Source organism: Scyliorhinus canicula, chromosome 8 (genome assembly GCF_902713615.1).
Source record: "Scyliorhinus canicula chromosome 8, sScyCan1.1, whole genome shotgun sequence".
NCBI classification, from domain to species: domain Eukaryota; kingdom Metazoa; phylum Chordata; class Chondrichthyes; order Carcharhiniformes; family Scyliorhinidae; genus Scyliorhinus; species Scyliorhinus canicula.
This window is the reverse complement of record NC_052153.1, coordinates 93,101,359-93,115,276: the sequence shown is the minus strand read 5'-3', so window position 1 is coordinate 93,115,276 and position 13,918 is coordinate 93,101,359. Positions and strand designations below refer to the sequence as shown.

Genomic DNA, 13,918 nt, shown 5'->3' with positions numbered 1-13,918 from the left:
TTGAGGACTTTGGGTCTGTACTCGTTGGAGTTTAGAAGGATTAGGGGGATCTTATTGACACAGGATACTGCAAGGCCTGGTAGAGTGGATGTGGAGAAGATGTTTCCACTAGTAGGAAAAGCTAGAACCAGAGGACACAGCCTCAGACTGAAGGGATGATCCTTTAAAATAGAGATGAGGAGAAATTTCTTCAGTCAGAACGTGGTGAATCTGTGGAAATCTTTGACGCAGGAGTCTGTGGAGGCCTAATCGTTGAGTGTCTCTAATACAGAGAGGGATAGGTTCTTGATTAATAAGGGGATCAATGGTTATAGAGAGAAGACAGGAGAATGGGGATGAGAAACGTGTCAGCCATGATTGAATGACGGAGCAGACTTGATTGGCCGAGTGGCCTAATTCTGCTTGTCTGTTTTATGGTCTTATGGTCCATCCCTTTTTTATTCTATGAGTGCACAGGGGCTATATGGTGACCCTCCTCCTGCATTTTGATAGTGTGCAAGTAAACTATCCCTTTGCTTCACCCGATCTTAAGTTTGCTGTGGGGTTATTAATAAAAATTGGGTCCATCAAAACTGAAGCGTTTTGAATTCACCACTGCTTATAAAAGGGAAATAAAATCAAAATACCTTTCTGTTTATGGATGAGTGGCGAGAGGAGACATCAGGGGCCAGATTCTCCAATTCTGAGGCTAAGTGCGGAGGCTCCGTGGTGTTTTACGTGGAAACAATAGGCGCAGCCCCTCACCGATGCTGCAACCGAAAACTCCGGGCCTCCATGAAATAAATGGCCGGACAATGTCCGGGTCCGTGACCCAGCATGTGCATGGGTGACGACCTGCAGTGGTCATGCGTGGACCCGACCTGCCAGATAGGTCCCTCCAATGGACACCCACTCGCCACTCCCTGGCCACTCCTCGCCAGTCACTCCAGCCTTCGCGGAAGTGCCCCCCCCCCCCAGCCAGCGGCCCGACTCCCATCCGGCTGTGGCGGTGCTGGACACAATCCGCAGCCGCCACGCCGGGTTCCCACATGGCTGGGACCAGATGTGAACTGTGCCATCGTAAACTCGGACCATTGGGGGCAGAGCATTGGGCGAGGGTCTTCAGGTGACACGCTGAGGCCATCCCGACGGTATGCGGCGTGCGCGCTTTGACGCCTTTTCAGAGGGGGGGGGGGGGGGGAGCATACAAAGTCTGCATCAAACAGACGCCGCCCCCAATTTCGTCATAAAAAGGGATTCTCCGCCTGATCGCCGATTACGGAATTGGCATCGGGGAACGGAGAAACTCGCCTCAGTGCTCTTTAAATTAAGCCCCATCAGTAACAAATTCCTATAACATAATATTATGTCCCAAGGTGCTTCTGTGAAGCCTTATAAAGCAAATTTTAACACCGAGTAACATAAGATAAGGAGATATTAAGTCAAGTGACAAAGGCTTAGTCAAAGAGGTAGGTTCTAAGGAGGAAGGAAAAGTAAAGAGATTGACAAGGAAGGAAGTACTGAGTTCAGGACCTCAGTAATGCAAGCGGAGCAGAGCTTAAGAGGCCAGAATTAGATGAATACAAATATCTCTGACAGTTGTGGGCTGGAGGCATTTACAATGATAGAAGGCGACTTGGCTGTGAAGGGATTATTTATAAATGAGAATTTTAAAATCAAGGTGTTGCTTGCCAGATGAACAGCCTCAGGCCGTTACTTGGGAGAGGCACTTGATGTGAGTTAGGATACAGGCAGCAGAGTTTTGGATTACCTCAAGTTTACAGAATTTAGAGGCCAGTCAAAGGCATGCATCAGGGTTTCAAAGCATTTTGGCAGAGGCAGTATCTTTCTGAGAGAGCAGATATATGTTTGGGAGATATTCTCAGTGTCAAACCTGACTGTTAGGATATTGTCTGCCTGTCCTGTGTTCCCTTTTAATGCAAGTCCTGCTGCCTGTTCTGATTTACATTCTTCAGGGTTTGCCGGTGCAAAGTTACTGCAGCCTTTGGGTTTTCTGTTCAAATTGTAGTCTTTGGACACTGGGACAAACCTCCATTCAGATGGGCTGGTCCGAAAACATCCCCTTAAGATCTGTGGTAGAATCTGCGGCTTTACCAGGGCAGTACGGTAGCATAGTGGTTAGCACAATTGCTTCACAACACTAGGGCCCCAGGTTCGATTCCCGGCTTGGGTCACTGTCTGTGCGGAGTCTGCACGTTCTCCCCGTGTGTGCGTGGGTTTCGTCCGGGGGCTCCGGTTTCCTCCCACAGTCCAAAGATGTGCAGGTTAGGTGGATTGGTCATGCTACATTGCCGTCAGTGTGCAAAATTGCCCTTAGTGTTGGCTGGGGTTATTGGGTTGTGGGGATTGGGTGGAGGTGTGGGTTTGGGTAGGGTGCTCTTTCCAAGAGCCGGTGCAGACTCGATGGGCTGAATGGCCTCCTTCTGCATTGCAAATTCTATACCTGGGCAGTACGGTAGCATAGTGGTTAGCACAATTGCTTCACAACACTAGGGGCCCCAGGTTCGATTCCCGGCTTGGGTCACTGTCTGTGCGGAGTCTGCACGTTCTCCCCGTGTGTGCGTGGGTTTCGTCCGGGGGCTCCGGTTTCCTCCCACAGTCCAAAGATGTGCAGGTTAGGTGGATTGGTCATGCTACATTGCCGTTAGTGTGCAAAATTGCCCTTAGTGTTGGCTGGGGTTATTGGGTTGTGGGGATTGGGTGGAGGTGTGGGTTTGGGTAGGGTGCTCTTTGCAAGAGCCGGTGCAGACTCGATGGGCTGAATGGCCTCCTTCTGCATTGCAAATTCTATGATTCTATGACGAATGCGAACATATTTTGGGGCCTCACGGTAGCATGGTGGTTAGCATCAATGCTTCACAGCTCCAGGGTCCCAGGTTCGATTCCCGGCTGGGTCACTGTCTGTGTGGAGTCTGCACGTCCTCCCCGTGTGTGCGTGGGTTTCCTCCGGGTGCTCCGGTTTCCTCCCACAGTCCAAAGATGTGCGGGTTAGGTGGATTGGCCATGCTAAAATTGCCCGTAGTGTAAGGTTAATGGGGGGATTGTTGGGTTACAGGTATAAGGGTTACGTGGGGTTAAGTAGGGTGATCATGGCTCGGCACAACATCGAGGGCCGAAGGGCCTGTTCTGTGCTGTACTGTTCTATCTATGTCATTTGATAGACTTGGCAAGCAACCAATCAGTGCATATAAAATTTTCAACTTACTCCTGTCAGAGCCTGTGGTTGGTGAGGCCAGTCAGAAACTTTCAGGGAAGAACGCGGGTCTTCTGGAGAATGCCATCTTTTGTTAAGTTCTCTTAATCAGCCAGCGAAGCAAGGACCCAGAAGTCTCCCTCTCTCCTTCACTCTCTCTGTGCTGGATGATTTTAAGAAGCATTGGGCGCAATTCTCTCCAAAAAGTTCTCAGTTAATTTGTGATGGGTTTTAAAGGGAGTTTCCCGCCGGCTCTGCTGATGGGTTCTCCACTGCTATTCAATGACACTTGGTCACTTTATTAGGCCGTGGGGAGTTTCTCACCGGTTTAGTCCACATGTTGTTTAGCACTGGGGAGCTGAACTCAGAGATTGGGCCGTCATTTTGAAAAGGTGCCCTGATTTCTAAGTGAGCTTGTGGGTCCTCTTCACCCCCCACCCATGATCAATGTTACCCCCCCATACACACATGGATACTACCACACACCGCCTAAGTGAGAACACCCCACTATGGTGCACCTGGAGGTCCCCGAAGCCCCCTTACAGCACCCTCTCTCTTCTAGGACCCCCACCCATCACCCCCCAACCTCCCTGAGGCCCCTCAGTGATCCTAGATGTGTTTGGCCTTCCTAGCTCTACCGCTACATCTAGGTGTCTCCCAGGATGCACAACTGAGGTGGAGGAAGCCAGCTGCTCACCTCGTCCGGTGACCTGCGATGCCCTTGGAGGGCATCCTCTGGGGGTTCTGGGGCTGGAGGGCCTGGGTGCACATGTTCGCGGCACATGCACAGCCATGTCACCCTGTCCCGTGTGTTGACTGTGAGATGTGGCCTCATCAGAGGGAAAGAACTCAGGGGAGCTGATGGCCACCATTGCCATTCCATGGGATGGATCTGGGTTGGCACTCAACCCCCCCTCCTCCCGGTCAGTGCCCATAGGGCCTTGGAGTTCACCTTGGGACGGTGGGGCAGTTGGTTGAAGCCCCGGCTGCCCCTCCATTATCTGCCTCTGCCAGATCTGGTGGTTCCCCATGGTCCACACCAGCGTGTCGGCGCCCTCAGCGATGCTCCTCAGTGACTTGGACAAGCTCCGCAGCGCCTCAGCTATTCCATCTGAGAGTGGGACATGTCCCGTAGAACCTCATTAAGGTCAGCCTGGTACTGGGTGACATCTCCAGTGAGCCTGACAATCTGTCGAGACCCTCAGCCATCGCTGTCACCAACTGTGCGAGGCCTTGGTCACCTTCACTCATGGTGCTGACGTCATTCACCAGTCTCTCCACTGCGGTCGCCACCCTAGCAGTGTTGGCCTCGGTGCCACGCATTGCTGGCGACATCTCCTGCACCCGTAGCCTCTGGGACTCCTCCAATTTGGCTCTGGATCTGCTGGAGTGTCACTGACATTTGCATCTGAATGTCCCAGCCGCTCCCTTTTGGCTCCATCAGTTCTGGGTAACCCTGTTCCACAGGCTGAGCATTAGGCTGGGACCCAGCTTGGTCCTGGGATTCGGCAGCCCTCCGACTGCTGTCTTGCTGGGGGTTCTTGCCTCCACCTGATGTACATCAGCAGCAGTGTGGTGCTTACCAGATTGTGCCCCAGAAGCCTGGCCACTAACATTGCCCACCGAGGTGTGTGTATCTGCGTTGGTGGAGGGTGGGGAATGTCTGCAGCTTTGCGACTATTTTGTGGCAACCCCGGAGCTCTCCTCCGAGGTGGTCATCTGGAAGGCAGGAGAGGGTGCCACCCGGGATGGGTAGGTACCAACGGCTAGAGGACCTGCTGTAGAATGGACATGTGATCAGTGAGAGAGATGGATCAGTCAGTAAGGCAAGAACAACTCACGTTTGACAGGTCCCCTGGGTGGAGCCCGGTGGTTTCTAACCTCTGCAACATCTGCCAATTTCCGCATTGGTGATAGCTCTATCCTTGGCCACACAGGCCACCTCCAGGGTACGTTCCTCGAAGGAGGTGAAGATTCTTAGATCTGGCACACCACCGCCAGTCTGGGCCCCTACCCAGTGATTGTAGGAAAGCTTTTCCCGAGGACACACAGAGAGGGCATCATTAGCCACATGTGTGGTTCACAGTGGTGGGAGAGGGGGCGTGAAGGGAGGGTTGGGGGTGTTGAAGGAGGAGGGGATGGAGGAAGGATTGGGGTCGCATGGAGAGGTGGGGAGGTGGTGCTCATGCCGGGGCGGACTGGTCTTTTGGGGGGGGGGTGTTGGTGTCGACTCACTCGTGCTGCCCAGTGTAGGTCATTGACCTTCTTCCTGCACTGGAGGCCAGTCCTCCTGGTCACACTCCCGGCATTGACAGCTACTGCCACCTCATCCCAGACAGCACTGGCTGCCCCATGGCTAACCATCTTGGACCCCTGGGGGAACAAGACATCCCGCCTGGTCTCCATGCCATCTAGCAGCCTCCCTAGGTCAGTGTCCCCGAATCTTGGGGTTGGTCTCCTTGGCGCCACTGTTGCGAACTGGCTGGGGTTGGCTGTGCAAGATTCTGTTTAAGTGCTGCTTGACATTGTTAGAGGGGGGCTGGCGAGCACGGTCCCAGTGGATCAGCTGGTGAGGCGTTATTTGGGGCGAGACGCTCGTGAGGCCTCGTTAAGTGGACCAATTAGCATTGAATAGCGTTGCTGGGCCGAGCGCCGGGAAGCTCGCGGCAATTCCCTCTCACTACAACACTTGGAAATCTTTCCGGAAAATCGCGCCCTAGTGTCGGCATTGGAGAATCCTGCCTGTTTGGGGTGAATTCTCCTGCTCCCCAGCCGCATGTTTCTCGGACCCCCATATTGATGGCTAACTTGTGAGCAGGGGTGTGCTGTGAGCAGGAGTGTGCTGACAGCAGATTTGTTGTCACAAATAGATTTACATTAACACTGCAATGAAGTTACTGTGAAAAAGTCCCTAGTCGCCACATTCCAGCGCCTGTTCGGGTACACAGGGAGAATTCAGAATGCCCAAATAACCTAACACATCTTTCGGGACTTGTGGGAAGAAACCGGAGAACCTAGAGGAAACCCACCCACATACGGGGAAAACGTGCAGAACGAACAGTGCTAACCACTGTGCATTCAGGCAAACATGTTGAGTAATCCGTAGTGTAATTCTGGATTTGTTGTCCTCATTGCCATCCATTGCCGGGTAAAATTCCAAATAAAACCTCATTTATATATGTGACTCTGCTGACTCATCCTCATGAACAGACATGGGCATCATGCTTGATTTCCGCTCTCATTGCATTAGAGGCTGTTGTGAGGAGCTTGCGCTAGGAGGCGCCCCACTGCTCTCGACGCGGGTTTCACTAGATTAGCGTTAACCACAGCAGCGGTGAGCTGGAAAGCGAAAAGGGGAAGTGTCCTTGCTGGCTGACTATTGATCACTTTCAGTTCGTTGCAGTTCAGCCAGGAGCACACAGCTGCGAGAAGAGCCCAGCGAAAGGAACAAAGCGCAGGAGCAGAAAGCGTCGCAGAGGAAGCTGTGGGTACCGGTATCTGCACTCTGCCCGCCGCTTTCTGTTTCCCCCCCCGAGCGCCCTCACCAGTAACCTTACTTACCCAAGGAGCCAAAAGGAACAACATGAACCTCTTACTTCCTCGGTCTGACTGTGAAGACGCGATGGGCTTAGCGGCACAGACATTAATTTAAGTGTAAATTGTTTCCTGTTTCAATGTTTAAACGTGCAATGCTGTTCCAGTGATTTCAACTCTCCACACACAGTAAGTTTAATACAGTACAGCCTATGTCTAACCTTGGCATCGATGGAGCTCAGTTAAAGCTTTTACAAAACTCAGGCACATATTGATCTCGCTGTTTGTTTGCAGTTTCCTGGACCTCCAGTCGTGTTTAGCCCTGGGATCATTGTTTAGATTTGAAATGATCGTTTTTGTTTTACTTTGCGCTGCCAATATATATATATATATATATCAGTTCTCTGTTCAACCTATTTCCCGCGATGCTTGTGAGCAGTTCTTCCTCTCTGGCCTCTCAGGTGGGGAGTGCAGTTGGGGAACACAGTATCGGTTTGGGTGGGGAACACGGACATTTGACGGATTTTAAGGTTAGTTCTAAGAAATGCACCACGGAAATAGTGCGACCAAGTAGGTTAGAGGAATGGAGCCCTTCATGCCTGCCCGTAGCTATTACTATGCTGTAAGGACATTGGATGTTTTACAACATACACCAGGACCCCGCTAAAACGCTACAGGGTCCATTTCTCAAGACTGCGCAATAGGTGAAATAGCATTCTCACAAGGTCCGTTCAAAAGTGCCGAGCCAAGAGCCACAATAATGAAACAATATTGAGACAATCAATTCAAATAACTTGGGTGTGTTTTTTTTCTGCTTAAAGAAATGTGACTATACATGTATAATGTGTGGGCTTTGAATGCATCTGCGACATCAGTTAGTTGGTTGACTGGAGTATAAATTCAGAACGACGCCAGTGGTGGAGGTTCAATCCCTGTTGGTGGTTATGTTGGCTCCTGGAGACTCTGCCTCCTCGCCTGGCCTTGCAGTTGCCGAGTGGTGCCCTTCAAGCTACAAGTAGCTAATTTGTCTCTCTCTTAAATGGAGAGAGATTCCTATGGCTAATTGAATGCAATTGAAGAAATAAGTAATTGTTAACTGTTCATATTTACTCCTGACCTCTGCCTTTGCGAGAGGTGGGATATTCTGAATTGGTGTCACACTTGCAGTCGTTCACTTTTCATATGTTTCCAACCATCCATGGATGGTTAAATGATTGTGCGGGGTAATGCTGGAGGTGCAGTCTTGGTGGCATTGTCATCTTCAGCTTGTTAGATAAATTAAAGGTTTGGATCTCTTTCACTGGCCAACATTTTCATGTTTTATCCCTGTATCATTAGTAAGTTCGTGTTCTTTGATATTCAGCTTTGCACTGATGTTCTCAGAATCTAATTCAGTTCCAAGTACAGACCTGCCGTTGTTTAGGTAGTAAGCATTAAATCTAACATTGCCCACAACTTTGTTTTTCAAGTTTTTCCTTAGTGAAACCATGGGCAGCACGGTAGCATTGTGGATAGCACAATCGTTTCACAGCTCCAGGGTCCCAGGTTCGATTCCGGCTTGGGTCACTGTCTGTGCGGAGTCTGCACATCCTCCCCGTGTGTGCGTGGGTTTCCTCCGGGTGCTCCGGTTTCCTCCCACAGTCCAAAGATGTGCAGGTTAGGTGCATTGGCCATGATAAATTGCCCTTAGTATCCAAAATTGCCCTTAGTGTTTGGTGGGGTTATGGGGATGGGGTGGAGGTGTTGACCTTGGGTAGGGTGCTCTTTCCAAGAGCCGGTGCAGACTCGATGGGCCGAATGGCCTCCTTCTGCACTGCGAAATCTATGAAATCTTTCATAGTCATTATTGTTGGCTTTCATCTTGAATTCACACCCAGGATGTGACTGCGGGGATTTTGCTTTTTAAAATTCTGCCCTGGGCTGTGATTCTCATTGATTAGGTCAGCATTTGTTGCCCATCCCTAATTGCCTGCGAGAAGGTGGTGTGCTGAGCTGCCTTAAATCACTGCAGTCCACTGGGGAGTAGATACACCCACCCACATTTTGAAATGCATTGGAGTATAGGGGGCAGCAGGGTAGCATGGTGGTTAGCATAAATGCTTCACAGCTCCAGGGTCCCAGGTTCGATTCCCGGCTGGGTCACTGTCTGTGTGGATTCTGCACGTCCTCCCCCTGTGTGCGTGGGTTTCCTCCGGGTGCTCCGGTTTCCTCCCACAGTCCAAAGATGTGCGGGTTAGGTGGATTGGCCATGCTAAATTGCCCGTAGTGTGCTAATAAAAGTAAGGTTAAGGGGGGGTTGTTGGGTTACGGGTATAGGGTGGGTTTGAGTAGGGTGATCATGGCTCGGCACAACATTGAGGGCCGAAGGGCCTGTTCTGTGCTGTACTGTTCTATGTTCTATAGGATATAGCCCTGCTGGTGTTAAAAAACATTGACAAATTCTTAAGAGAATGTGAAATACTGAATCTGTAGTGAAAGTTTACATATTTCAGCACTTATTATACTTTCTTGTATTCTATGTCAAAAGTGACTGTAGTATCAGCCACTACCACTTCCCCCTTTACTACTTTGCCTACTTGTATTTCTTTCACTGAAGTCATATATTTAAATGTTTTATTTGTTAACAGGATGCGGGCATCACTGACTAGGCCAGAATTTATTGCCTATCCTAATTGCCCTTCAGTGATGAGCTGCCTTTTTGAATCTCTGTAGTCAATGTGGTGTAGATATACCACAAGGTTGTTAGGAAGTCATTTCGTCCCAGTGACTTAGCTCCAAGTAGGATGGTGTGGAGCTTGGAGGGGAACTTATAGGGGATGGGATGGCTTTTCCATGCATCTGCTGCCTTTGTCCTTCTGGATGGTAGAGGTTGTAGATTTGGAAGATGCTGTTGAAGGAGTTATTTTCGGTGTGAGTGTAGTGCATCTTGTAGATGGTACACATTGCTGCCACCGTGGATCATTTGTGGAGGGAGTGAATGTTTAAGGGGATGGATGGGGTGTCAATTAAGTGGGCTGTAAAGCGGAAGGCGGGATCAGAGTCATGAATTTGATAACCAGCCATTATCATAATGAATGGTGGAGCAGGCTCAAAGGGCCGAATGGCCTCCGCCTGCTTCTATTTTTGATGTTTCATCCAGGCAGTAGAGAATATTACTGACCTGGACCCTATATAAATGATGAATAGGCTTTGCAGGTCAGGCGATAAGTTCTTTCCATAGTATTTATTGCCTTTAGCCTGCTCTTTAGCATCCCTAGCTACATTTGGTCAAATGCCCCCTTGATGTGAAGGGCAGTGACTCTCACCTCCTCTTTGCATTCAGCTCTTTTGTCCATGTTTGAGCCAAGGCTATAAGTCAATGTCAGGAGCTGTGTGACCATAGTAGAATCAAAGCTGAGAATCAGTAAGTTATTCTGTAAGTGCTGCTTGATAGCTGATTGTGTAGACTACGTACAAACATGGGAATTAGAAGCAGGAGTAGGCTGATCTGATTGTAACTTCAACCCTACACCTGCCTACCCCGACAACCTTTCGCCCTCTTGTTAATCAAGAATATCTAGCTCAGTCTTAAAAATATTCAAAGGCTCTGCTTCCACTGTAGTTTGAGGAAGAGTGTTCCAAGAGAAATAAATTCTCCTTATCTCTGTATTAAATAAGCAACCCCTTATTTTTAAATAATGACCCCTAGTTCTAGATTCTCCCACAAGATAAAACATCCTCTCCACATCCACCCTATCAATACTCCTTAGGATCTGTCATTTCTTACTTTTCTAAACTCCAGTGGGCACGAGACTGACCAGTCCAACCTTTCCCTGTAAAACAACTCACCCATTCCTGGAATTAGTCTAGACTGAAGGGTGGATTGGATTTCTCCTGTGTTTTATGGTCATAACATACTGGGCAATTTTCCACATTGTCAAATAGATGCCAGTGTTGTAGTTGTACTATTAATTTGGTTAGGGGCACGACAAGTTCTAGTTTTCAATAATAGTGCTGGGATACTGTCAGGACACATAGCCTTTGCATTATCCAGTGCCTTCAGCCGTTTCTTGATATCCTGTAGAGTGAATCAAGTTGGCTGACGACTGGCATCTGTGATGCTGTGGACCTATGGAGGAAGCAAAGATAGATCATCCATTCAGCACTTCTGGCTGAAGATGGTGCAAGTGTTTCAGGCTTTTTCTCTGTCCTGACATGCTGTGTTCCCCCTCACTGGGAATGGGGAAAATTGCGGAGCTTCCTCATCCCCTTAGTTTTTTAATTGCCCACCTGTATTCATGATGTTATCTGGCAGGACTGATCCATAGATTGTCTATCGCATGCTGCCTCCTCTGTTTGGCCGGCAAGCAGACCCGTGTTGTAGCATCACCAGGTTGACACACAATTTTATGCTGTTACTCTGGGTATGTGCTCCTGCATGCTTCATTGAATCCAGGTTGATCAGCTGGTTTGATCATCATGGCAGAGTCAGGGATATGCCAGATCATGAAGTTACAGATTGGGGCTGAATACAATTCCACTGAATTGACAGCTCACAGAACCTATGGATGCCTGGTCTGCTAAATATGTTCTGAATCTCTTTCATTTAGCACAGTGATAGTGCCAAGCATGATGTAGGGTGTTCTCAGTGTGAAGACAAGACTTTGTCTGCACAAGGAGAGGAGTGTGCGGTGCTCACTCCTACATTTTTACCATTGACCGATGCATGTGCGACAGATAGTCATTTGAGGGCAAGGTGGAGTATATTTTTTCTTCCTGTTGATTTCCTCAACCCTGTTGCAGGCCCAGTATGGCAGCTATGTCTTTAAGGATTCAGCCAACTCAGTCAGTAGTAGTACTGAGCAACTCTTTGGCAGTGGCATAGTGATAGTGTCACTGGACTAGTAATCCTGATATCCAGTGATATGCTCTGGGGCTGGGGTTCAAATCCCACCAGGGCAGATGGTGAAACATGAAATGGGCCTAATAATGACCATGAATCCACTGTTGTAAAAACCCATCTGGTTCAGTAATGTCCTTTTAGGTAAGGAAATCTGCCATTCTTATCTGGCCTACATGTGACTCCAGATCCACAGCAATGTGTTTGATTCTTAATGGTCTCTAAAATGGCATAGCAAGACTCTCAGTTCAAGGGCAATTGGGAATAGACGATAAATGCTGGAAGAGCTAGCGATGCCCACTCCCTTGAATGAATAATAAGAAAACTCCCCTACCCAGAGTACATTCTGTGCATTTGCTACCTTCAGTGGGTTCTTCCAGGTGGTATTCAACATTGAGGAGTACTGATTCATCAGCTGAGGGAGGGCTAAACAATTTGCAGGAAATGTCCTTTTGTTTGACCTGATACCATGAGACCCAAGTGCCACTGTAAGCCACCGTGCCACTGCCTCCAGTGGGTTTGTCCTGCTGTTGGGATGGTGATGGAGGAATCTGGGACTTTGGCTATAAAATGTGATTTGGTGAGTATGAATAAGTTAGGCTATTGCTTGACTAGTCTGTGGGACAGCTCTCCTAATTTTGGCACAAGCCCCCAGATGAGAGTAAGGGGCATACCATTGTCAGATCTGGAACCCAAGTCAATACTGGATTATCCATCTGGTTTCATTTATTTTGCCTTCTTAATCTCATGGTTTGGTCAACTAAATGTCTTGCTATACCATTTCAGTGGGTTAGTAAGAACCAAAACCCTTGCTGTGGGTGTGTAGGCCAGATTGAGTAATGATGGCCGATTTTCTTCCTTGAAGAGCATTAATGAACTGGATGGATTTTTATGATAATCCGATGGTTTAATTGTTATTGTACACATGTTAATTCCAGATTTATTAATGAATTGAGTTAAAGTTTCACCAGCTGATGTGGTGGGAGTTGCGTAGCACTTTATCTAAGCAATGAATTTTCAGCTTCTTGGGATGGTGTATGGTTTTTTCCCTTTTGTGATTCAGTACACGTGATCTTGTGTTGATTTGATATAATGACGGCTTAATTACTTACGAGGCTGCCATTTCTTTGGCTGGTTCCGAGTCATTTGTGGAGCGTTCAGAAATACTGCCCATTAACAACCAAACTCTCTGATCATGGATCGGTGGCACTTCCTCTGTCTCATCTCCCTTACAGCCAGAGATTCTTATTTGTATTTTCACTTCCCACCTGATCAAAATCTACTTGTCTCTGGTAGCTAAAATTACCCCCCGGTGAAGAATTGTCAGGTCAACACCTTTTTAAAAAAATCGATTTTTGCAAGATATGGGCTTGGCTAGGCCAACATTGGTTGTTGCCTATCTCTAAATGCCCTTGAGAAGGTGGTGGTGAGCTGACTTCTTTAACCGCTGCAGTCCATGTGGTGTAGGTACACTCGCTGTGCTGTTAGGGAGGGACTTCCAGGCCTTTGGTCCATCGACATTGAAGGAACGGTGATACATTTCCAAGTCATGATAAGTGAGTGACTTAGGGAACTTCCAGGGGATGGTGTTCCCATGTATCTGCTGCCCTTGTCCTTCTCGACGGAAGTGGTCATGGGTTTGGAAGGTACTGCCTAAGAAGCCTTGGTGAGTTTCTGCAGTATTTGTAGATGGTACACACTGCAGTTACTGTGCATCGATGGTGGAGGGAGAGCAATCTCTCTCCTGATCCAGTCATGGTGCTGTTGTCGGGTCTATGCTTGTGCCATAAACACATCTCATTCTTCCTGGATGCCGAAGGTTAACATTCTGTATTTTAAATCTCACTCTCTGTATGTCCCTGAACACAACCACTTTATTTCTTTGTATTATATGTTAACTATTCCATAACGATAAGCTACTCAATTTGTAAACTATCGTACAGCTAATATGTATCAATTCTGCTTGTAACACATTAATCTGCAAAGAAGATTTAAATTGAAATAAAGAAGATGCCTTCAGATTAAAAAGCAAATAAAATCAATATTAGGAAAGATCCTCCAGGATAAAATTGCATGCATGTTTTTTACTTTTTGTTTCAATCTGATCCTGGGTAATCACAGAACTGACCCTGAATTGCCCCGTAACCCCATAACTGTTGCTTCACAGCGCCAGAGATCCGGGTTTGATTTCTGGCTTGGGTCACTGCTCCATGGAGTCTGCACTTTTTCCTGTGTATGTGTGGGCTTCCTCTGGGCACTCTGGTTTCCTCCCACAAGTCTCGAAAAACATGCTTGTTAGGTGAATTTGACAT

The 13,918-nt window shown here is 48.3% G+C and overlaps 1 protein-coding gene across 2 annotated transcripts in view; it reads left to right on the top strand.

Moving 5' to 3' along the window:
• Positions 1 to 6,512: 6,512 nt before the first annotated feature.
• LOC119970389 (beta-1,3-galactosyl-O-glycosyl-glycoprotein beta-1,6-N-acetylglucosaminyltransferase-like) overlaps positions 6,513 to 13,918 on the top strand; it is a 92,771-nt gene continuing 85,365 nt past the window's right edge. The window contains exon 1 of one of the 2 annotated variants that reach the window (XM_038804931.1): positions 6,513 to 6,916. The gene's annotated coding sequence lies outside the window, so the exon portion shown is untranslated. The remainder of the gene's footprint in view (positions 6,917 to 13,918) is intronic. The other variant, XM_038804930.1, reaches the window with a different exon arrangement.